The sequence below is a fragment of the Mesoplodon mirus genome (genome assembly GCF_964341445.2).
Source record: "Mesoplodon mirus genome assembly, chromosome: 10".
In the NCBI taxonomy this organism is placed as follows: domain Eukaryota; kingdom Metazoa; phylum Chordata; class Mammalia; order Artiodactyla; family Ziphiidae; genus Mesoplodon; species Mesoplodon mirus.
In genome coordinates, this window is record NC_138986.1 from 66,279,408 (window position 1) to 66,306,358 (window position 26,951).

Sequence of the window (26,951 nt, forward strand, 5' to 3'; positions counted from 1 at the left end):
TGGTAGATGTCTACAACAAAATTTGTAAATGTGTACGTCATTTTTTAAATCATGCTACCTTGCATATTTTAAATGCACCACAGTTGAAATTTAAATGCAAATTGTCTAGATAGCACATACTGCCAAATATGCCTTAAATAGACAAGGACTATGCTATTTATAACCTACAGAACACCATGAAAAACCTCATTTTCTAAGTGTAAAGTGTGGAAGCTAGGATAAAAGAAAGCGTTTCACTTGATTTATGAGCTTTAAAATATTAAAAATAAGGTACTCCAAGTCAAGAATTGTGAATACGTACATCACTTTTTAAAATTCTTTTGGGGGTACAAAAGCAAAATATTTGAAGAACATAGAATTATGCCCTACTGCACAATAATCAGATCTTTTCCAGAATCAAACCATTTTCCTAGAATAGGAGGTATTTCAAAGGCTCTGACTGAATGTCTATGAGGAATAGAAAAGAAGCAACACCTTATAAAGGAAAAGAGATGTGGTGGAGAAAAGAAGGTGAAAGAATACAGATGAAACTGCCTATTTCATCATTTTCCCATGGTTCCATGTAGCAGCCATAAGAACACATGTTGTAGACATCCCATATCAGGGAGTGAAATTGATCCAGGGCCCTAGCTGCTGTTCTATGAAATCCTTCTGCGCTTTGCCCCAAGGATGTACGCCCCACAGGCAGCTGCCTACCATTGACCAGGTGCTGCAGACACGCTCAGGTGGATAGGTTCCTGCTTCCTGGGAGACATGAGACTACTTTACTGTCCAAGTTGGGCTCAAGGCCAGGACAAACCTTCCTTAGATTGCACAGCAATCTAGGACTCTCCCTCCCAGCATTTTCTTCCTCTCTCTCAGCGTCAGGTTCACCTCCTGAACTGATTCTCCCAGCCTTACATTTCCTTCCACAGGCACCCCTAATAAAAGCCTTGCACATTAAATTCCATTGCTCTCTGCCAGAAGACAGCACACAAGTGACCTAGAAGCCCAAAAGGATTTCTATGTTTCCTACAAGCCCTATCATGCCTCATATATACAGCCTCCAGAGGTTTCTCTCCGTTTTCTCCAGAAAAACTGCACGGACTTTAAAAAAGTCCTCCTGGTCAATTTCCCCACCTTGTGAACTATTCACATCTACTTGGAAGACAATTTTCGAGAACACTTTGAAAAAGCGTTCCAAGCATAATGAGGCAGTTTATGCAGAGAGACAGTTCATGCAGTCAAATAAATACTCGTCAAATGTTGGAAGCCAGGTCTTGATTTGGAGTGCTTTATTTTTTAATATTAAAAGCTTATAAATCAAGTGAAACACTCTCTTTCATCCTAGCTTCCACACTTTACACTTAGGAAAATGAAGTTTTTCATGGTGTTCTGTAGGTTATAAATAGCATAGTCCTTGTCTATTTAAGGCATATTTGGCCGTATGTGATATCTAGACAATCTGGCATTTAAATTTCAACTATGGTGCATTTAAAATATGAAGGATGACATAAGCCATAAGCTGGGCTTCTAAACTTTGGGTTTTTTATGATTGATATTTAAAATAATGTATCAAGAGGTTAATACCCCACTTGAAATTGTCTCTATGTCTCTTTCTACACACAATTGGTTTGACTGTTATGATTGTCAAGATAAATTAGAAAAGAGTTGAGCCAATTGTGCCTTTAGACACAGCTTTAAATATCCCTACAATAGATGAAAACTGAAAAGGTTAAACTAGAAAACTTCTAAGGTTTCTCCCAGCCTTAATAACATAGGATTCTATAATTCTATGGTTTAATGCAGTCAGATATGTTTAGAGTTCTCCCTCCCCAACCATGAGTTCCCTTTACATGAAATCTGAGTACTATGAAATTTCCTTCTCTAAACATTTTCAGCAACCATGACAATTCCAATTCGAATATATGGGCATTGCTGGGTCACTCCTGTAACTAGCCTCAATCAGATGATCAAGAACCAGCATTGGATCTGAGAAGGGAAAGATCCCTCTGGCCTCTGTCTTCCTTCTTTCTGTTGTTGTTTTGGGGGGATAAGGATGGGAGAATTAAAAGGGCTTGTATACTCTAAAAACAACACAACACATTTTCTCCAAAGATCATACTTTCTGCAATCAAAAGTTACTTGCAGAAAGTACCTTCTGAAGGGTCCAAGCCATTGAACAGTGGCATCTAAGCATGCTTAGCCATCGAAGTCCCCCAACGCCAAAATGCACAACTAAACTCAAACTTTCACTTAACGATGCGAGCATGAAGAACCATGGGTTTAAGTAGGAGAACCCAGCTCCCTCCCTTTCCCAACTATCCCCTCCTTCAAATACTATACACAGTCTGCACCTTCAGAAGTTACCTGGTAATCAAAGATAAATGGGAACAAATTAAATATTTGCTATTATCATTCAAAATATGAGTAATATCACTGATAGTCTTGTTAACTAGTGTGATTACTATTTTATATCTTAGTATCTATTTTAATAACACATATACACATTTTATGCATAAATATATACACACTTGCCTATGTATAATAAAGCTTTGACACATTTACTCTTTAAATCTTGCTCTTCCTATCCTATTTTTCTCCTAGGCCCTTAAGTCCCATAGCCAAAAAAAAAAAAGTAAATAAAACTTTAAGAAACTCTCTTACCATAAGGATTTTAGAAAGCTTTGCAGGTGAAGTTGGATTTATGAATTCTAAATACCTGTAAATGCAGGAAAGAGTTTTTTTCAAAGTCCTCAAATTCTGTTCAAGGTTACCATTTTTTCAACTCTATACACGTAGTTGTTTTATAAAAATTAAATTAAAACAAACCATTGCTTACTAGTTTTCTGTCCACAAAAAAGTTGCATCTTAGAAATTAATTCAACTGAACTTGGTACCAAGATGTTAATGGCCCATATATTTTATAATATGCAGTATTATTATATTTTTTTTTTTTGTCGGTACGTGGGCCTCTCACCGCTGCGGCCCCTTCCGTTGCGGAGCACAGGCTCCGGATGCGCAGGCCCAGCAGCCATGGCTCATGGGCCCAGCCACTCCGCGGCATGTGGGATCTTCCCGGACCGGGGCACGAACCTGTGTCCCCTGCATCGGCAGGTGGACTCTCAACCACTGCGCCACCAGGGAAGCCCTATATGCAGTATTTTTCATGTCAAATTTATTAGCAATGTTAACAGCATCCTGTTACTCTAGGCTCCACAGGCAATTCAGCTATTCTTTATCTTAATCGTGTGATGATGTCCAAACTCATCAAGCAAACAATGCTTTTTATTTGTTTATAAATGTTGTCCCTGTGGACAGTTAGCTTAGTTGATTAGAGGACAGCACTAGTGAAACCAAGGTTAAAAATTCCTTCTTTTATTATTAATCTTAGTTTAATATAACTTCTCTTAGTTCTAAGATTAAAGACTCCATCCAAAGTCATAGCCGCTATCTCAACCTTAATTTGTGGGTCACAATAAGGATTAACATTTTTACTATTGCCTTCATTTAAATAAATATTTTAATTGTAACTATGAACTATTTCAAACATATTGAAAAGTACAGATAATAATATAACACAACACAAAGCATCCTCCCCCCCAATTTAACAAATGTTGATATTTAGCAATATTTGTCTCAGGTATTTGTAAAATAAATGTAGCAGAAATAAAGTGTTAGAGATACCATTCCTTCCTTCCCAAACGCTGATATGTACCCTTCCAATTTATATTTTTAATTTTTAGTATTCTATTAAATCCTGTTTAATTTATCCATTTCCGTATTCTTGAACAGTTATGTTGTTTCCAACTTTTACTAATACAACAATGATGCACTGGCATTTTTGAGAATGCCTCATTTCAGAGTTTAACCAGGACACATAACTCAAAAGCAGAATTGCTGTCTTGTAGGGTACACACATTTTCAACTCCACAGATATTGTTAACTTACTCTCCAAAGTAGATGCACCAGTGTATCCTAAGACCAGTAGTTTTTCAAAGTTTCTATGCTCCCATATTGTTGCCAACACTTCACATGATCAGAGTTTCTGTTTTGCCAATCTACTAATTATGAAATGTTGCCCCATTTTAACTTTCATCACTCCTAATAATCAGTGAGGTTTTGCCACTTTTTGCATATTTATAGGCCTTAACGATTTCTTCTTATATTAATTGACTCTTCATACCCTTTATCCATTCTCTATTGAAATATTTCCTTTTTTATTGCTTTTAGGGTTTTATTTAGTGTGTATTTTCTTTCCTAATCCTTTATTGGTTGCTTGAATTACAAATATTTTCTACAGGTATGGGGCTTATCTTTCCATTTTATGGCCTTTTTTCAAATAGATCTTTTTTATTTTAAGTAGCTAAAGTTATCAATCTTTTTTAGCTTTGTGTTTCTTTCTTTTTCAACTGAAAGTTTGTACCTTTTAATCACCCTCACCTATTTCTTTCTTCCCCCCATCCCCTCCCTTCTGGCAACCACTTGTTTGTTCTCTGTGTCTATAACTCTGTTCCTGTTTTGTGATGTTTGTTCCTTTGCTTTGTTTTTTTGATTCCACATATAAGTAAAATTATACAGTATTTGCCTTTCTCTGTCAGACTTAATTCACTTAGCTTAATACCTTCTAGGTCCATCCATGTTGTCACAAATGGCAAAATTTCATTCTTTTTTTATGAGTAATATTCCATTGCATGTATGTGTGTGTGTGTGTGTATGTGTATATATATATATGTAAAACCACATCTTCTTTATACATTCCTCTATCTGATGGGCACTTAGGTTGCTTCCCTATCTTGGCTATTGTAAATAATGCTGCAATGAACCTAGAGGTGCATTTATCTTTTCAAATTAGTGTTTTAATTTTCTTCTGATAAATACCTAGGAGTGGAATTGCTGGATATGGTAGTCCTATTTTTAATTTTGGGGGGTGGACTCACCATATTATTTTCCATAGTGGCTGCACCAATTTACCTTCCCACCAACAGTGCACCAGGGTTCCCTTTTCTCCACATAAGTTTTGTGCTTCTTGAATCTTGTGTAAAAGCTTTTTATCCTGACTTCCAACATGATAAATTTACTTTTCTTAATTTTGTTTTACAGTTTTCAATTTATCTTTACATTTTTAATCCATGTAGGATTTATTTTTGGTATGGTGTAAGGTAGGCTCACAAATTTATTTTTCCAATATGATTACTCAATTTTCTCATAATAATCTATTATTTTATCTTTCACCAGTGACTTGAACCTACTGCTCTCGTATGTTAATTTCTCATATACACACAGGGCTGTTTCCAGGCTTCCCATTCTGTTACGTTGATATATATGTGCATCCTTCTGCCAATACAACACATTTTAATTACTATCCCTTTACAACAACTCTTGATAAATGATAAAGTTTCCTTCTCTTTAATCTTCTTCAAATGTTTTTCTTTAGTTATTCTTGGCCCTTTATTCATCATCCATTTAATGTTTGAAACAGCTTGTCAATTTCTGAGAAAATTTAGGATTTAGATTGAATTACCTTTGATTTTGTAGGTTATTGGGAGAGAATCAAAATTTTAAAATACTGAGACTCCCTGTCAAGAAAACCTGGTATATTCTCCATTTATTTAGATCTCCTTATGTAGTTTTGATAATATTTTATGTTTCTATAAAAGTCCTGTAATTACTATGTTAAATTTAATCTCATGTATTTTATAGTTTTGTGGCTAGAAAAATAGGCTATCTTAGGGCCTCCCTGGTGGCGCAGTGGTTGAGAGTCCGCCTGCCGATGCAGGGGATACGGGTTCGTGCCCCGGTCTGGGAGGATCCCATATGCCGTGGAGCGGCTGGGCCCGTGAGCCATGGCCGCTGGGCCTGCGCATCCGGAGCCTGTGCTCCGCAACGGGAGAGACCACAACAGTGAGAGGCCCGCATACCGCAAAAAAAAAAAAAAAAAAAAAAAAAAAAGAAAAATAGGCTATCTTAAAAATTCTATTTTTAAACCAATTGTATCTGAGGTAAACAAGTACTATTAACTTTTGTATGCAGTTTTTGTAGACAACAACCTTGATGAACTGTCTGGTAACTTCTACTAATTTGCAAGTAGATTCTCTTGAATTTGAACTTTTTAAAATTTTTATTTATTTATTTTTGGCTGCATTGTGTCTTCCTTGCTGCGCGCGGGCTTTCTCTAGTTGCCGTGAGCAGGGTCTACTCTTCGTTGGGTGCATGGGCTTCTCATTGCAGTGGCTTCTCTTGTTGCAGAGCATGGGCTCTAGGTGAGAGGGCTTCAGTAGTTGCGGCGCGTGAGCTCAGTAGTTGTGGCTCTCAGGCTCTAGAGCGCAGGCTCAGTAATTGTGGCGCACGGGCTTAGTTGCTCCGCGGCATGTGGGATCTTCCCGGACCAGGGCTCAAACCCGTGTTCCCTGAATTGGCAGGCGGATTCTTAACCACTGCGCCACCAGGGATGTCCCTTGAATTTGAATTTTATATGTGTAAAATCATACCATCTGTGACAGTGGTTTCTTTTTTCTTTTTTTTTTTTAAGCTGTGCCACGCAGATTGTGGGATCTTAGTTCCCCAATCAGGGCTTGAATGTGGACCCTCAGCAGTGAAAGCACGGAGTCCTAACAACTGGACTGCCAGGGAATGCCCTGTGACAGTGGTTTCTTATTTTTCCATTCCCCATGCCATGGTGAACTGCCTAGGACATCCACTACACTGCTAAATAGAAGTGGTGATAGCAGACATCCTAAATTATTCTTGACTTTAAGAGAATGTTTCATCATTAAATGTGAGGTTCACATTAAGTTTTAGGCAGAAATCCTTTCTTTAAAGAAAGTTCTCTTTTATTCATAGTTTTCTAAGATTTGTTAACATGAGATGGGCAAATTTTTTCTCTGTTGATATATTAACATGGTAAATTACATTAGATTTTATAAAGTTAAATCATCTCTGTAATCTTAGAATAAACCTAACTGGTATTTATTCAGTTCTGAAGAGTTCTCAATCTCTATTCAAATACTGTCTCTTTCCTCATTCTATTTTATCTTTCTTGAAATATATAAAATCTATATATTTATAGATATAACCTAGATATATAGATATAGATGTAGATATAAATGATACAGAGAGAGAAAAAAAGAGGATTCCTGTTAGATGTATGTTGGATCATCAAATCCAATTGCACCCATTCTATTGTATTCTATTGTACTTCCTTTCTTTTTAATTTTTTATTTCTAATTTCTTCACTACATCCTGGGCAATTTTCTCAAGGCTATCCTTAAAGTCATCAATTTTCTCTTAATCAGAATCTAACCAAATATTAGATCCACTCACTTAAGTCTTAACTAATGACTACTTTTTGAAATTTCTAAACATTTTATTAAATTCTTTTTCAGTCTGTATATTATATTCTTTTTCATAAAGTCCTAATATTTATGGTTTTTATTACTTCATTTAATAGTTTGTTCATTTCACACATAATTATTTTATAATCACTTTCAGATTATTTATGTATCTCATGTATCTCAAAAGTTTATTTTTCTGCTTATGGTTTCTGCTAATATATCAGTCAGGGTCCACTCAGAAGACAAAAACTGTATCAGTAATTTGAGTTAGGACAATTTAATATAAAAAATTATTAATTAGTAGAGGTGGTTAATAACACAATGGGATAAAAGAACACTAAAGAACACAAAAATAGTAAATATAGAGAACAGCTATTATCTCTAGGTTGAGGGTGGGTGACTAAGGAAGAAACAAGTTTGGAAAAGGACCCTTACACCACTCCAACTCCCACCCCATTAAGCCTGAGATTCAGACCTCAGCCTTAGAGAGGGTGTGATTTGAGCCTACTGGGTGGCAAAGTTTTCTGGGGTGCTGTAGGCCAGAGCTGTTTCACAGGAAACTGTCCATGAGGTACCAGCAACATTTGCTGGGGTACTATAGGCCAGGGATGGTCTGCTGGAAGCTGCCTGCTGGGGTATGGGCAAGTCAGAGGTGGCATGTAGAAAACTGCCCATTGGAATGCCAGCAGGTGAACTCCACTGGGTCTCTCACATACTGATAGCTGAGCCTTAGGACGAAAAGAAAAGATGCAAGAACTAGGAGGCAACAAGAGGTAGATTTGGATCTGATAATCAATAATTTGATAACTAGCCGTCTTAGTCAAGTTTGTTTACTCCTTAATTTAGTATAAACCTCATGACAGCTCTATGAGATCAGTACCATCCCCACTGTACAGGATAGAAGCTGAGGTTTAATGAGATGAGGTAATTGTCTACAGCCATCCATCTAGTAAATAGTCAAAATAAGACTAGACTCAGATAATTTGATTCCAGAACCCTCTCTTAACCACTGCACTCTCTGCTTCCAGATTCACCTGAGGAAGGCCAATTAGGAAGCTGGTATAGTGGTCCTGGCCTGGGTTGAAAAGGTAGTCGTGAGAACATTGGTGAGAATAGCTGGGGAAGACCTTTCGGAGTAAGATTCAACAGTTTGGGTTTCCCTCGTGGCGCAGTGGTTAAGAATCCGCCTGCCAATGCAGGGGACACGGGTTAGAGCCCTGGTCCAGGAAGATCCCACATGCCACGGAGCAACTAAGCCCATGTGCCACAACTACTGAGCCTGCGCTCTAGAGCCCTCAAGCCACAACTACTGAGCCCACGAGCCATAACTACTGAGCCCACAAGCCACAACTACTAAGCCCATGTGCCACAACTACTGAAGCCTGCGTGCCTAGAGCCCATGCTCCGCCGGAAAGAGAAGCCACTGCAATGAGAAGCATGCACACAGCAATGAAGAGTAGCCCCTGCTCGCCGCAACTAGAGAAAGCCCGTGCACAGCAACAAACGCAGCCTAAAATAAATTTATTAAAAAAAAGATTCAACAGTTTTGGACCAATTACATATAGTCGTTACCCCAGGATAATCTCAACTTCATATGTTCTATGCCATGACCCATAAGGGCATTTGCATTTTACAGACTGTGGGTTCAGAAAATATGGCCCTCATAAATCTGAGGTATACATAAAAGTCAAAAAATAAATCCTGAGAGCAGCACAGTACAAACTCCAGTATTCAATTTATATGATTTTGTATAAGATTTATAACCAATAAAAATGTTTATACAGAATAATTACACAAACACACACATATACACACTCACACACATATGCCCTCCAGCACAATATTCTTAGGTCTGAGTTTGTTTTTACACATACCATAAATATTCTTAAGGTTAATTGAAAGCAGAACATGTGAACGACTTGGTGTAAATGTTGATTCCTGTTCAAGTTCCTCTTTTGCTTAGCTTTTCTCAGCCTTTTTTGACTTTTAGTGTCAAAAGATCAATATACAATAATAAAAATGACTGAGAGGATGTCTAATTAGGTCTTGTTTATACTCTAGATATCCTCTCAATCACTTTTATTGTTGTATACTGATCTTTGGGCACTAAAAGAATGAACAAACTCAAGACATCACCTCCCCCAGTGTATCCACATCCTAAGCCCCAGAATTTGTGAATATGTTATATTACATGGCAAGGGGGAATTAAGGTTCCAGTTGGAATTAAGGTTGCTAACCAACTACCTTGAGATGGGGAGATCAGCCTGGATTATCCAGGTGGGCTCAATGTACTTACAAGCGTTCTTAGAAGTGAAAGAGTGGGGCAGGAGAGTCAGAGTCAGAGTGACATAATATGGGAAAGACAAATTCTCCCCTGGAGCCTCTCGAAAGGAACAGAGCCCTGCATACACCTGAGACTCATTTTAGCCTGAGACTCTTTCAGACTTCTGACCTCCAGAACTGGAAGATAATAAATTTGTGTTGTTGTAAGCCACTAACTTTGTAGTAATTTCTATAACAACTATGGGAAGTGAACACATCTTGCCCCTACATCTGAAGAGGAGGAAATTTTGGATTTAAAGCCTTAAAATCCCTCTTCAAATAATAATCCTAAGAGTGAATGAATAAATCTTACTTGTCGCACTATACATCCCTTGCCTGCTCAGATTCTAAGGCCTGCACACTGATTTTTGTCTCGTCCATAAGTAAACTGCTCCCTAGGACTAAGTCCTGCAGCTTCACATTCAGAATTGCTCTTTTAAAAAAATGTCTCATTCACTCATTTGATTAGTGAGTGAGTCAACAATCATGTATACCTCTAGCCAGACCTCTCCCCTGGACCTCAGATATCAAATATCTAACTCATACCAACCAATATTTCAACTTAATATGTCCAAAACCAAATTCCTGATGTTCCTACCCACTTTGCAACTTCCAGAGGCTTCTTCACTTCAGTGGATCCAAAGTCCATTCCTCTACTTGCTTTTAGGCCAAAATATTTGGAGTCATCCTTGCCTCCTCTGTTTCCCTCACACTTCCTATATAATCCCTCAGTATACCCTGCCTGCTCTACATTCTGTAACAACCTAACAGGGAAAAGAATTTGAAAAAGAATAAAAGTAAGTAAATAAATAAATGTTCTCACCACAAAAAAGACATGATAATTATATGATGTGATAGAGGTGTTAGCTAATGCTATGGTGGTAATCATTTTGCAATGTAAAAGTGTATCAAATTGACACACTGTACACCTTAAACTTATACAATGTTACATGTCAACTACATCTAAATAAAGTTAGTAAGATACTTAATAAATAAATCACAATTTTTTTAAAAAAATGTATACTTCTCGCAGCCCTCATGATCACCATCCAACAGGCCACTTTTTCTCTTGCCTGAGAGCCTCCAACCAGTCACCAGCTTTGCTCCCTTCAGTCTGTTCTCAAGCAGCAACCAGACTGGTCACATTTAGGACCTAAGTCCAACCCCTTCACTTCTCCAATCAACCACTCCCATCTCTTCTCATGTCACTCGGGAGCAAAAGCCAAAGGCCCTGCTCCCGCCTCTGCTGCCCACTGTCCTCATTTCTCTGACTCTCTGTGGCACTCGCTCAGCTCCAGGAACACCAGCCTTCTCACTGTTCCTAGAACTAGGCAAACACACGCCTGCCCCAGGGGCACAGGGCTTGTTGCTCCCTCTGCATGACTCATTCCCTCAGTGAGGCCTTTCCTGCCCACCGCATATAAAAAAGCAACACACCTACCCCTCACCCCTTCTCCTGCTGCTTCCTACATAACTTAACCTGTTTTATTTTTCTCCATAGTGCTCATCGCCATCTCTTATATTACATATTTACTTATTGATTTGTTGATTGTCCATTTTCCCTCAGCCCCATTAAAATGTAAGCTCTGTGAAAAAACTGTACCTGACACATAATAGGCACATATACAAATATTCTTTGAGTAAGTAAATGAATGAATGAATCAATCAATATTGAGCTCCTGCTACGTAAATAACAGCTCCAGGTAGGGATACAGAGACGAATGAAACACAATATTTGACACTGAGGAATTCATGGTCTAGAGCAGCACTGTTCGACAGAACTTTCCATGGCGATGGAAATAGTCTCTATCTGTGCCACCCAATACAGCAGCCACTAACACCAAGTGGCTACTGAGCACTTGAAATGTGGCTAGTGTGACTGAGGAACTGAATTTTTATTTTATGTTAATTACCTTAAATTTAAATGTAAAGGTAGCATGTGGCTAGTGGCTACCATACTGGACAACACAGGTTTAGAAGAGGAAGTAGATCTATTAACCTGTAACACCGGTAAGAATGCAATGTAATTAGTGTACAGTAGAGACAGGCAAGAAAGTACTCTGGGAACCCAGAGGAGAGAGCCACTAATTCTGCCTGAGTTTAGTTCCCTCCAGTAGACCTCCCAAGAGCTCTCTGTGCTTTTCCCTCACATCACTTGGCATTCCTGTAATTATGATTTATTTGTAATCATTTACTTGATGTCAGTCTTTGTTACTAAGCTATGAGAGCTTGAGCTGTGACCACCCTTAGCTACTGATGAATCCTTTGCACATAGTAGGTGAACAATGGATATGTGGTTTGACTGACAGTTGAGATGGTTATGAGAGGCTTCTTGAGGAGGTGACATTTGAGTTGGATCTTAAAAAGTGAGGAGGAGTTTGCTAGGCCAAGGCCAAGATGGGGTAAAGGGATGGTAGGAAGGGAAAATGACCCATACAAAGGCAGACAAGCATGTGAGTTCCAGCACTTCATTAGTGGACTGGAGAGTGAGGTGTGGTTATAATGCATACATTAAGGTAGATGTACTCACTTCTTACTACTTGAAAGTTCAATTTAGACAGCTTGGTGAGTAAGAAAATCCAAAACACAGTGTGAAATGAAGAGTTGGGCAATTGTTTAGTGAACTGTGACAAAGCAGACTTGGACTTTTTCACATCATTATCCCATAATAGCCTTGTAATAAGTAGAGACTAAATTTTCTCTAGGTTTTACCTAGATCTAGAATATTCTGATATTTCGGCTCGTGGGGACCTTAGAGATTATTTAACTGAAGCTTTCTTTGGTCAGATGACAGAAGACAAAGTTAGTTAATCCAGAGGTGGGAGCATAGTCCAGATGTGTTAGCTCGCAGTGTGGTAATTACACAGCCCTATTTCCTCCTCTCACACTGACACAGAGTCCCACCATACGTCCATTAATGACCCCTGGTCACCTTACAGAATACACAGGAAGAAGACCTAGTCGTAAGTTCTCTGTCTATGTATGAGAAGAAGCATCAAGGCTGCCTGATATAAAACAAATAATCATTCTAAATCTCAATAAACAGTAAACTTTGACAGAATTATTTTAGTAACACAGTGTGAAATGAATTGCTATTTTCGCAAGCACAACAGGGTGCATGTTCTGTGCAGTATATTAAAATGACAATTGGACCGCAGATCTGGTTTCCCATCCTGAATCGACCACTCTTTAGCTGGGTTACCTAGAGCAACTCGGACAACCTCTCCAAGGCTCCATTTCTTAATTTCTAAAATGCAGAAATTGGATTTCAAGGTCCTTTTCAGCTCTGTGGTTTTCATGTGATTTTGCTGAGTTAGAATGGGAGAAAAAGCAACAGAACATATTCCCTCTTGGACAGAGGTTCATTTATGCTGCTTCTCTGCAGTCAAACCAACAGTCCTAATGATATTTCTCTATCAATTTATAAATCTGTCAAACTACATGTCACATGATGCAAAACTGGAACTAGTATTACATCCTTTACAGTATTCTGCACTTGATGTGTGCCCCAGAAATGTTGTCGACTCACTGTTGCCCCAGCGTCTTACCCACCTTATACCAGCTCTCCAAGATTCCAAGACTCATTCTGTGAGTTTTCAGGGAGTCTTCCTTTGCAAGCCATAGTGCCCTCATCAACAAGTTACAACCAACTTTTTTACACTAAAAATATATTGAGTTCCCCAGGTATAGATGTGACAGAGGTTATGCTTTATCCATCTTTGTATTATCTTCCTTTAAAATCTCTGGGGGTCCAGGAGAACAACAAAGCTTAATTCATAACAAACAGGAAGAAATAGAAATAGTTTATTGCTATGGTAGCAATTGTGTCTTACTACATGATATGCATATACAGGGATCCCCAAACAGAATCACCATGGTTTACCTTTGACTGTTTCCACCACTGAAATAGAAAATTTATTTCCTTCTTTTCAATTTAGTTCCATCTTTCATGCACAAACAAAGGTAAAATTTTTTCTCTGACTAATTTCTCTTAACATACATGATGTTGATCCCTACTTCCTTGGGCTCTCTTAGGCACATACCTAAGCATTCACAGTACATCTCTTAGAATATGAGGATAATCTCATGCAAGCACAATTAAGAACAGATGGTTAAAAACTGCAAGGTAGTATTTGCATAAAAAGATCATCATACTTTGACACCGTAGTTTTATATTACTTTTAATTGTTTTCCCTGAAAGGAGCACCCCCTCCCTTAACCAAAAGATAACAAGAAAATTTGGCTTATTTTTTTTACTGAAAAGGAAACATTTCATAGCAAAGGCACTGTGGAGAAAAAAGTAACACAAGTACATAAAGGACTATGATATACTGTGGATAAAGGTGTCACATCTGCTCAAATGTATAAGAAACTTACCCTGCATCTGATAGACTTTAGCCACTTCAGCTTCTCAGAACCCAGAACAAACCTGAAGTAATCCACAAAGCCTCTGCTCCAACATCATGGGCTTACTAAAAAAAAAAAAAAAAAAAAAAAAAATTGCTTTCAAAGCAGAGTTCATTCTCTTTTTCGCTTCTGCAAATCACTGTAAATTAAGCTTACCAACTTGGTTATCTTACGCTTCCACTGCACCTCTGTCCTGTTCTGATTTACAAATGGAAAGTTGAATAACAGACTAGCAGCTTATAAACAAGGTGATAGAAACAAGGATAAACTATTAAAAGCAGACATAAAAACTGAAGGAGGAGTCAGTCAATCTTCAAATAGAAAAATCCAACAAAATCAGGACATTACAAAAGTGATTAATAAAAAGAAAATTTAGAAAATAAAAATGGCGCCTTGAGTATAGGCAGCCCTGGATGATCCTGTTTGGTTCCACACGGAAATCTGCCACCCAGACCACAGCTGATTGGACTAAGGCTGGTCAGGTGATATAAATACAGCCAAAAGTCAGCTGAGCAGTGAGCTTCAAGATGACCTAGTATGGGGCTTCCCTGGTGGCGCAGTGGTTGAGAGTCTGCCTGCTGATGCAGGGGACACGGGTTCGTGCCCCGGTCCGGGAAGATCCCACATGCCGCGGAGCGGCGGGGCCCATGAGCCATGGCTGCTGAGCCTGTGCGTCCGGAGCCTGTGCTCCGCCAAGGGAGAGGCCACAACAGTGAGAGGCCCATGTACCACCAAAAAAAAAAAAAAAAAAAAAGATGACCTAGTATGAAAAGATGCATCAGAAAGAAAGAAACGTCCAGTAAGATTCTTGACAAAAGCAAGGAAAGTTCCAGTCAGATTCCATTTCTAATAGGATTTGGATACATGGAGAAAAATCAGGCTGTTAGCAATGGGAACTGAAGCTGAAAAGATGCTCTGTGTAAGACCCTTGTGGGGCCAAGAGCAAACTGAAGTCATGAAGAAATCAAAGATATAAGGAAGCACAGCGCAAGAGTAAGCAATGATGTTGATAAAATAAAAGAGTGAGCCAATGATTTATCAGAGGAGAAGAAATGAGACACAGATTAAAGAGGAGATAAATGGAGGTTCTACTGTCAGAATCCCTAGAACTACCTTTTATTTCTAATCTTGTGCTAATTTTCTGTTCTTGGATTTTTCTGAGACTCTATCTCTTTAATTTCTTTTTCAAAAAGTCCCTAATTACTTAAACTAGCCTGGAACTGTCTTCATTTCTTGAAATCAGAAATGCCTAACATGTCCTTTGTCCATAAACTCTGGGGTTTTATCTCTTTCTCGTTGATTTGTTAGAGTTCTTTGCACATCCAGTCTATAAATCTGTAGTATATGTTCATCATTTGACTTTTAACATAATAGTAGACAGCAGTTATTGGGTAGTTATTATGTTCCATGCACTATAAATAACACTTTACAGGAATTAACTCATTGAGTACTCAAAATAACCATCCAATGAAAAAAGTATGGCCCCAAGAGTTTAGCAAATTTGCCTGAAATCATTGATATAATAAGAGGAAAGAAGAGTAGGGATAAACCCGGTGTGTCTGACTCTGGAGCATGCTCTTAATCATTAAGCATCACCATTCCTCTTCTTATTATTACTTTTTTAATTGTGGTAAAATACACATAACATAAAATTTACCACCTTAACCATGTCTAAGTGTACTGTTCAGTGACATTAAGTACATTCACACTGTTGTGCAACCGTCACCACCAGCCATCCCCAGAACTCTTTTCCTCTTACAAAACTGAAACTCTGTGCCCATTAAACACTAACTCCCCATTTCCCCCCACCCCAACCCAGCCTCTGGTAACCACCGTTCTACATTCTGTCTCTACGAATTTGACTACACTGGGTATCTCATATAAGTGGAATCATACAGTATTTGTGCTTTTGTGACTGCCTTATTTCACTTAACATACATAATGTCCTCAATGTTCATCCATGTTGCAGCATGTGTCAGAATTTCCTTCCTTTTTGAGAGTAAATAAAATTCCATTGTATGGACGTACCACATTTTGTTTATCCATTCATCTGTCAGTGGACACTTGAATTGCTTCCACCCCTTGGCTATTGTGAATAATGCTGCTATGAATATGGGTGTACAAATATCATCTTCAATATGTTCTTGCTTTTAATTCTTTTGGATATGTATCAGAAGTGGAACTGTTGAATCATATTGTTGTTTTATTTTTGATTTTTTGAGGAACTGCTACACTGTTTGTCATAGCAGTTATACCATTTTACATTCCTACCAACAGTGTACAAATGTTCCAATTTTTCCACATCCTCACCAACACTTGTTATTTTCTGCTTTTTTTTTCTTTCTAAATGGTAGCCATCTTAATGGATGTGATGCCATTCTTCTCTTAATTTATGTGTTTGGGAAGTTTTAAAATTTTTATATAGATAAATTAGCAATCTTTATCTTTAAGCCTCTAGTATCTTATTTCAAAAACCCTTCCCCATCCCAAGATTATATAAAGATTCATTTCTACTACATTTTCTAGCACTTCTTTAATCCATCTGGGATTAATCATGTGAAGTAGAGACTAAAAAATTCTTTGGTCATAGTGATTGGACAATTGTCCCATTGTCATTTCTTAATAATCTTTCTTTCTCAACTAGTTTTAAATTCCATATTCATTATATGCTAAATACTTACATATATATTGGATTAAATTTCTGGACTATATATTCTGCTTTTATACCATAAAGACAGTATTGATTACAGTAGCTTTATAAGGCATTAAAGTACCTGGTAGAACCAGTCTCCCTTCATCTCTCTTGTTTATCTAAAATGTTCTAGGCTATTCTCACATATGAGATTTATACAGAGGTAAAACAGTTCTACATGTTAATTGCCTACCAAAGATATCACACATTACAGAATAATACAATATAATTAATGTTCATAGTGATGACTCCAAAAATTATCACAAAAACTTTAAATCTGCTTAACAGCATTGACAGAAATAAAGCAGAAAAGAATATGATGCATTTTAGTGATATTTATATAAAATAATTGTATAATAAAATAAAATTTTAGCTCTTCAAAAACTAAAGGACAGAGATCACTAATATGCATCTATAATAAAAAAAATAATCCTTTAGGCACACGGATACACTGGTGGAAATTGAGCCAAAATGCAATTAGCACTTAGGGTTCATTAAAGCATGCTTCCTTGAGAGAAGAGGTCCCAGAACCCCCCAATGACCCAAGGATCATTGCACTTCCTTTCTCATCAAATCATCTGAAGTCATTATATACTTCCAACTATAGTTTCTCTCCACTCTCAGTAAAACAATTGTTGGTTAGTTCTCTCAGCTTGCAATAATTGCTATGATGCACTTCCTAATTTCAAAGAATGTCCACCCACCCTGTCATAGCCTCTCTATCTTGAATCACTTCCTGAAGATAGCTGAACTACCACATAACTTTCATTATAACACCCAACATGACATTCTTTGTCTCTTTGCCACAGGTCTAGCATTATCATTTGCACATCATTTGTCAACCATTAGGAGTCAAAAATTTCCTCCAAAACACAAATGGCATAAAGAGAGGCCACAGAGGAAAGCACACAAGTTGCAGATAATTTATCTCAGGAGAGCATGGTGGAAGTCTCATTGACCAAGAACATTTACAATACAAGGCACTAACATCCGTTCACAGTGTGTTCTGCAAAGAACCCAACATAGCAGAGAAGTAGCAAAGCACCTTGAGCACACAGATATATATTTTAACAGCATGTTGTGGCCTAAAGAGGGCAAGACTGGCAGCAAGGAAATGGCAGTGTTTCAGCAAGTAATGGAATCCTGAATCAAGTCAATGGCAGCAGGAATGCAGAGTAAGGCGTGATATCTGGTTGAATATGGTTGAAGAATAAGGCAGAAGATTTCTTAGATAACTCCCAACATTATTCTTGGGTTACTTCCATATATTTATTTAGTAAATGTTTATTAAAAGAATGAATAAATGAGTGAATGGTTTGTTTAGAACCGTATCTACAGGCCAGCTGTCAAAGTGTTAATTGTTTATTACTAATCCATAACAAGATAAGGAACTTGCTCCAGAAAGTAAGTTAATTAGGTCATGAAGTATATTGTTTAGTTCAGCAGACATTTTTATTGTTACTATGAAGGAAACAGTACATTGATTCACTTTGTAGCATTAGCTCTTAATTTCATCAGGAACCAGCACTTTGATAACATATATGATTCTGGTTGGATCCTGAACAATAGGCCACTAAATTTGATTCATCTGGGGATCCAGAGGTGGTAAAGTCTCTGACAATGTCTGTGGACCAGTGCTAAACAAAGAAGCTCTTAGTGCCAGGGTGAGGTCTAGGACAGACTTTTGGAGCTGGTAATCTGATGGTGCTGAGGAAAGATGCATTTGACTGATATATAGGTATACTTACAGAACACTTCTTGCCTCGAGCTCAGAGAAATGTCTGTGCTGATGAGCTATGGTTGGATTAATAACTAATTGCACAAAAGGTAAATTGGATCCCATAATCTAATGTCTGTTTAAAAGATCTCACCTTCTGAACTAAGAGTATCAAAAAATTATATATAAGGGATGGGTTTGGCCATCTGCAGAAATTTTCCTGGTGGTTTGTGAATTTGAAATGGATTTGAGAAAGTCATCATTCAATTAGTATGCTTCTAGCTGCATGTATCTGAAAACCTAAATCAAACTGGTTCCCACAAAGAAGGAATGTATTTGCTCACGTAAGTGAATGTCTAGAGGTAAGCTGGGCTTTGGCCTTGACTTAGTACAGTGACACCGGCCCCATTCCCCTGCATTGCTCTAGGTTCTTCCCTCCTCCATGGGTGCTTCATCCTTAGATTGGCCAAAAAGTAATTCCAAACATTCTGTCCTCACACCCTGACTCTTTCTATGGATCCCTCTTAAAAGCAGGGTTTTTTTTTTCCAGAAGTGCCCCTCCCCCAAATCTCGCTTCATGTCCATTTGCCAAAATTGGTATACAAATTCTTTGACCAATCCCTCTAGCTAAGGAAATGGCATGCCAGCTTAAGCCCAGCATCCTAAAACAGACACCAGTGCTGGCTTGGGAGTAAGGCTTTACTGTGAGTCGCTTAGCCTAATTAGGGCTCATCCTTCTAGGTGAAGTCAATGCCCCAAAGCCCCTGCCTACTGTGAAATGGATGACTCAACTCCTACATCCAATACAAGGTCCAACCCAAACCTCATTAAGCAGTAGACAACCTACAGTGTAAATTAGTAAAGGCAAACAATAATTTAGCATGTTATAACATGAAGGATGCCACAGCAATGTTTTTGATAATAGATATTTCCAAAAGAGAAATACTGCCTAAAGAGAATTGGGAGGTTAGACTGTCAGCATGTCTGAGTCTAACAGTGACCAAAGAAAATCATGTTGTGATTCTAGGAGATGGATTCCAGTAATTTAGGAAGAAATAACGGTAGGGGAGAGAAGGATTAACTCTAAGTTATATTAGCCTGAGGAGACTTCCCTTGGGCAAAACCTAATCTCTTTGCTGTAAATCCTATGTTCACCAAGCATCCTTTTGAATTATTATTTGTCCTTCTGAGTGGCTGATCCCCACAGAAAGGGAGTGACCTGTTAAAGAAATACTCCTGATTTTAAAACTTCTATTTCCCATGGTAAATGGGCACTGTGGCTTATAAATCATTCTCTTTTGTATTTTGTTAGAGATCCTATCCTGCAAAGCCTGACCACCCTGACAAAATAGTAAAAGTGAGATCTCAAAAGGGAAAAGCTGAGGCCCAGGCACAGAGCCATAACATCTTTGTCAAGGTGGAATGCCCATGAGGCCTGGCCTAAATCTGCTGCTAACATCAACCTTACAAGGGAACTCAATATCTGAACAGCCCAGAAAACCCACCACGCAGTCCCCTGACCTTTCATTGAATGGAGGGCTCTTAGAGAGGGACTTAAGATTAGGGGTTATGAGCCAAATCTCTAGAATCAGTGAGATCTGGGGATAAATTCTGGCTCCTCCCACCAGCTGTGTGACCGTAAACAAGTCAGTTAACCTCCAAAACTCAGTACCCTTAATTATAAAATAGTGGATATTTCATAGAGTTGTTATACTGATTAAAAGAGATAAAGTTCACAAAGTCCGTGGAGCATGATTAATAGATCTCATTGTTTTTTTTTAATATTGTGACTCATGTCAATATTATGACTTCTGTGTGTGACTAAGGAGTATATGCTAACCTTGCCCAGTACAGCACTCCACAAGAAATGAAGCTCAATAAATGTGACTAAAAGACACAACTGGAGAACATGGGAGAGAAATGCATCCTGAGATGCCAGTGTAATTTGTAACATCCCATCTTGATCTAGATTAAATCAGTGTGAGGCCCCAGCATGGGTAAAATCTGATTATTATCTGCTTCCTAATCAAGTGGCATTAAAGTATCTTCATATAGTTCTTACTTATTTCTGAGTTTTTTTTTAAAGCAACTAGAAAATACCACATAACATTAATTTAAAAGAATGAAGAGTCTGGAGACTGTGTTCTGTGAGGAGTATTTAAAGAAAGTAGACTATATGTAATCTAGAAATAAAAAGCCAGGAGAGAAAAAGTGCAAAATGTTACCTTGCTCAAATATTTGGAGGACTGTTACATAGAAGAGGGAATAAAGAGAGTCTATGTACTTTTTACTTGTCTGTCTCCCCCATTAGACTAGCAAAAGCCTTGAGGGAAGAGAATGCGTTTCATCCATCATTGTATTCCCAGACATTAGCTTGGTGCTGGGAACACAATAGGTACTCAATAAATGTTTGTTGATTGAATGAGTAGATGGATGGACAGATTATGAGTGGATGTTGGGATGGAAAGAGGGACAGATGGATAGATATTATTTAAATCACTATAAGATGTTAATGCTGGAATGAACTTTAGAGAAGAGGAAGCTGAGGTCTAAAATAGTAAAGGATTTTCTCAATGTCACTCAGCTAGTTTATATAAATGCTGACTAGACCACAGCAGCTATGATATCTAGTCCAATATTCTTTTGACTACCTTCCTTTTTTTCAAATCTGATAGAACTGAGAGTATCATGACGAGAACATAATCCTGATGTGGGACTCAGTTATGGGCTGAGTTTTGTCCTCCTAAAGTTGGTATGTGCAAATATTAACCCCAAGTACCTCAGAGTGTGACTTGATATGGAGGTAAGCCCTTTAAAGAGGTAATTAGGTTAAAAGGAGGTCCCTAGGGCTGACTCTAATTCAGTGTGACAGGTATCCTTATAATAAGAGGAAATTAGGACACGAACAGAGGTAAGACCACGTGAAGACAACTACAAGCCAATAAGAGAAGGGGTGGGCAAAATGGGTGAAGGTGGTCAAAAGGTACAAACTTCCTTAGTAACTTCCTTAAGTAAGTTCTGGGGATGTGATGTACAGCAAGGTGACTATAGTTAACAATATTGTACTGTATATCTGAAAGTCACTAAGAGAGTAAATCTTAAAAGTTCTCATCACAAGAAAAAAAAATGTAACTATGTGAGGTGATGAATGTTGACTACTGTTTTGTGGTAATCACCTCTTAATATATACACATAAGGCTTAGACCAATTTAGTGACCAAGTCGAAGACACAATACTGGTTAGTGGTGAAGCCACACAATTCAAAGCCAAGTCTCCTGAACCCTTCGCTCTCTAAGGATAGCAGAAGATGTTTACTGAGCACATACTATGCGCCAGAGTATGCTATATGCTTTACATTCGTTACCTTATTCAGTTCCCAGGACAAACAAGGGGCTAGATGCTATCTCAATCTCCATTTTATAGATAAGGAAACTGAGAATTTTCAGGCTAAGGAACTTTCTCCTGATTATATAGCAAGTGGTGGCCTCAGGCTTTGAATCCAAGCCACCTCCTGCCAGAGCCCGCATGTTTAACCACTGCACATCACCACCTCTAATTCATCTCAGTCTTCTCTTCACAAACCTCCTCCACATGTCAGCCTAGCAGAAGGGTCACTCTCTTCAGCAAATGCTCCAGCTGTTGCTAAAATACCCATCCTCCTTACCTCCCGCTTTGCAGAGCAGGTGCACAGGACCCACCTCTGGAGTAAGGAACTTCCTGCCCTCTAACTGCAGTGGGTGACCCAGGGCCTGACATCTGTTGTCAATGACTCACAGTCTCTGATTACACCACTTCGGGGACAGGAGGAGTTTGATGCGACTGTATTTTTTTCACTGAGCCTTCAGTGGATTTCCTCCTTGATTCAGGATCACAGCCAATGTGGAAACTGAAATCCTTTCTGACAACATTTGCTGGATTGCCACAGTGGATTAGTCCAGATCCCCATGGACTGTCTTTTTCTTTGTGCCAGCTTGTCACAGTAGCAGAAAGCAAGGAAGGTGACCTAGTGCTTTTAGTCTAGACATGTAGTCATCAGGGGCCCTCAGGCCTCTGGGCAAATTTACGAGCTTTTAAAGCAAGGTCTTGTCTGATAACAAAACAAACACCTGATAATTGACACCCTAAAGATAGAGAGCACTGCAAAGAAATGTAGAACTGACAGTCTTCTCGGCACGTCACTTTTCGCCCAGTCAACTTTTGCTCGGTTTGGTGCTGTCAGCTTCATATCCAGAGCCCTCTTTCTAAAAGGCTAGATCCTTCTCTTTGGCTCCAGAAGTGCCCTCCTTCCCTCCGCTGTCTTTTGGAGCCCAGAGCTGCCCCTGATCTCATCAGCAAGCCCCACAAGGTTGGTAAAAATCCTACAGTTCTTACCACCAAGGCCCTCCATATGCAGAACAAGCGTGTCTAGGGAAAGGCCTGCAAAAGAAACCAGCAGTCAGATACGGGTCTTTGTTTCTGAGATCTTTATGTCCAGATTTCCATTCAGGGACAGAGAGGGCTGCTACAAAGGGGGAAGTGACTGAGTAGGGAGTGAACATTCATAGAAACCCTATTTTAGACCATGGATGGTGAAGAGTATCTCTTCTTGAATGTAAAAATATTCTCTACTTCCCAGAATAAGCAAATAAAGCTAAATGAAAGTCAAGAATCTCTCTCTCTCTCTCTCTCTCTCTCTCTCTCTCTCTCTCCCCCTCTCTCTCTCTCTCACACACACACACACACACACACACACACACACAGAGAGAGTCTCTGAAACCACCCATTTTACTTATGAAGTTCCTAGAATGCCGGATGATGTGGCAAGGTGTGAATTCCTTATAAAATGCAAGCAGCATGTGCAGTAAAGAGCTGCAGACCCTTCTACCCAGTCACTCTGGCTGCACTGCAAGCCTGGACTCGAGAACTAAAAATCTATCTCAGATAATTGACATTTATTTGATTGAAACAGCAGGGTGCCCTCCATCACCATGGGAGAAGACCATATGGAAGAACAGTTCGAGTGGAGATAATGTTTGTCTACTGAGTGTGCCAATGTGTTTAGAGATTATTCACAGGGCTCTGGGGACTCCACTATGATAATGTTTCAGCCAAATTAGAATCAGATTAATTGCTCTAATCTAATGGAAAGACAATGTTTATCAAATTATTGCTCTTTTCACCACATGATACTGCAGTGTCATTATTCTTTGGGTTTAAGAAAGGAAATGAAAAGACTCTTGTAGCACATCTGCTCAAGAGTTATATGATAGTGCTTTTCCCACTACACACGGGACTGTAATGCAGTTGGCAATTCTGTGAAGTAACCAATAAATTAAAGTAAAAGATCTGTAGTGGATAAATCTGCTGGAGTCCTATGATATCAGTTCATATTCTGATAAGACAATCTAAAGTCAATTAGCTTCTTCCAGATTTGAGAGATTTTCTTCTTCATATTATGTAGGGAGTGTTTTCCTCTATAAACAGGGAAGTGCTTTTTTGAAAAACCTTAAGTGGCACTTACAACAAAATTCTAAAACTCCTTTTCAAAATATCAAAATCAGCCCACTTTTTTCAACACCCAGAGAGGAAGCGGGGCTCTTGTCAACTCATAGCTCATAAGCCTCTATGGATTTAGGAGAGAGGGTGCAATCGTCTCTGCCCCCTAGGGCAGAGAGGACTGTGTCAGCTCCTGAGCACTAAAGGAGTTGCCCTCTCGCTATCACCCTCTGGGCCACCATTTGCACCCTTGAGAATTCTCAGAGGCTTCTAACACTGAAAAGGGCTCACTTCAGAGAGGTAGAGAGGGCCACATCCGAGCCAGTGGCCTCACAGAAAGGTGCTGGCAATCAGTCCCAACACCTACTAGGCTGCACGCCTGTCTCCAACAGGGAATTTGGGAGAGAGTTAGAGAGACATTTTTCTGCCATCCACGTCTCCATAGGGGGCCCTGTTGGCCCCTGCAGAGCAGGGAGGAAGGATCAAGCAGCACAATTTGTATATTTACTCTTGTGTGCACACCGATTATTTCAAAATAGCAGCAGCACAAAGCCCTCGAATGTCCACGAAGGCTGTGCTGAGGTAACTGTCAGGTTCCTGCTGGGCCACGTGCCAAGTCCAATCCATTGCCTTTTCTTTTGGAGCTAGTGTCCCTTGCAGACGGATCATAGCAATTGGGGCTCATCAGAGACAAAGATGGATGTTATAATCTTTATTATTAATTCTACATTTATGGAATACTGTTAACAGGAGGCAGAAGCCTTACCTTCTCCTCCCTTTTGTGTTTGGCTCTTCATATTTCGTGCTTATAAAACACTGATATCATTAAGGTTAGAGACCTTCTGTCTCTCTCCCCCAAAGTTTGTTAAAGCCTTCTACTCAAAATGGCAAATGTACATAATCACACAGGTTGAACTAAGATTCAGGTCCAGAGTATATATTTTAACTTATACTATTGCTAACTTTTCCTCATTTGTACCCTAAAGTCATTCTTATGGCTTGAATTTTTCAAAAAGCCATGATTATACTATGATTACTGAGTTGGTCTAAACCATGTCGCATGTCATTAGAGCCCACATTTGCGGGTGTCAAGACAAGGTTAGGCATATGTGAATAGTGTCAATTGCTCTTATTCGTCCAAGCTCAAATCTTGCTGTGATTTTCATGTTGCTGCCTCAACAATGGGCTCCCCTGTGTTAGAAAGAGTCATTCCTGAGAAATAAGGGAAGAATATCGTAGCTATATTGATGCTTATTGAAAGCAGTGTATGTTTTCCAAGACAAAGCACAGAGCTGTAGATCTTCATTAATTACAATGCGCTGGAACAAAAGCAAGTGCGACCACTATAATTAACTATGCAATGCCTATAACACCCATCTAAATGCTTTCATTTCACTATAATTTAACAGTAAGAGCCCGAGAAATTATTTTAATCCTTATTTTTGCAATTCATTTTGGAAAGGTTGTGTGACTCGGTCTGAGGCATATTCATACATTCATTTACATTTTAATTTTAAATGCCTTCATTATCGAACTTCTTTAAACCCTACCCTATCATTTAGAACTGAATTCCAAAACTTTTATTGTAAACCAAGTATTTGTAGTAACATCTGTGGAATTCACACTAATATTGTGAATACGATAGGCATGTATTTTACCTCTTCAGGTGGGAAAAATAAATCCATTCTTAACTAATTCAAAAGAATAACTTCAGCAGTATATTCAAGTAGTTATCAACGTGGGTCAACTTCTAATAAACATCGAAGAACAACCTGCCAATCCACACATACTTACCGTATGCTTATAATGTATAAATATTTAAAGGAGGGTGAGCTGTCACCCTGGCCCACAAGTTAGAGAGGTAAAATAAAGAGTAATGAACAATTTAGAGAACAGTTATATGCTGATTTAAGTGGTTTTGATGACTGTAATTAAAAGAGCAATTCAAAAGAAAGAGAAACTGGTGTTGCTAAAGTGAAAGATTACCTTTCTAGAGGAAGTAGGATTTATGTTGTCCTTAAGAGCAAAATATGATTTCAATAGATGAAGAGAAGGGTCAAAAGAATAGCAAAAGCAGAGCACAAAAGAAGGGCAAGAATAAAAGGCCCACTTGCTGACTGGGAGAATACAGAAAGTAATTGAAAACAGTGTTGGAAAGGTAGTGAGAGAGTAGGGTCCACAGGAAGTGTGCAAAACAATGGACCTAACTCAGTACAGCAGGCAGTGTTGGAAGCAGTGAGGGAGGTAACAGCTGTGGGAAGTTGGTAGCTGGAAGGATTGGAAAAAGGAGACCCCGGGATCAAAGAGGTAAGACAAAGACTGGTAAGATTAGGACTTCAGCAAGGAGAGGGGCAGTGGGCTTTCATTCAAGCAAAGTAGGAAACCATATAAGCTGCTTATTTTCAGTGGTCCTTATTCATGGTGAATGATATCTAAGATTCAGAGCCTTCAATGCAAAGCTTGATTCCACTTTTTAAAAACTTGAGTTGCAGTAACAGTAATAGAAATTACACTGGGTAACGTGATAAACTGCTATCAGATATTCCTACCTCAAGGTAGGCATTTTTGTTTTTCGAGAAAGAGAATTTTGATTAGAGGAAGGCAGGTAGACTGATGGCACTATAAATTTGAGGGAACAGGAAACAGACATCACTAGGGGTGCTCAGGATCTAGAACTGTTTGAGTGAGGGTCCCAAACGCAAAATTCGCAGGCTTCAGTTTCAACCAGGGTACCATGTGAGGAAAGTGGACATGCAGAAAATATGAAAAACATTTTGAAAATAAAGAACAAAGCTAGAGTAGATTGCATGAAGGACAGAAAACATGTAAAACATAACTTCAAAATTATGTGAAGATTGTAATATTGGTGAGGCCACTAACAGAAATAAAGTGGTTATAAAAAGGAACCCGTGGGCTCCCCTGGTGGTGCAGTGGTTGAGAGTCCGCCTGCTGATGCAGGGGACATGGGTTCGTTCCCCGGTCTGGGAAGATCCCACAAGCCGCGGAGCGGCTGGGCCCGTGAGCC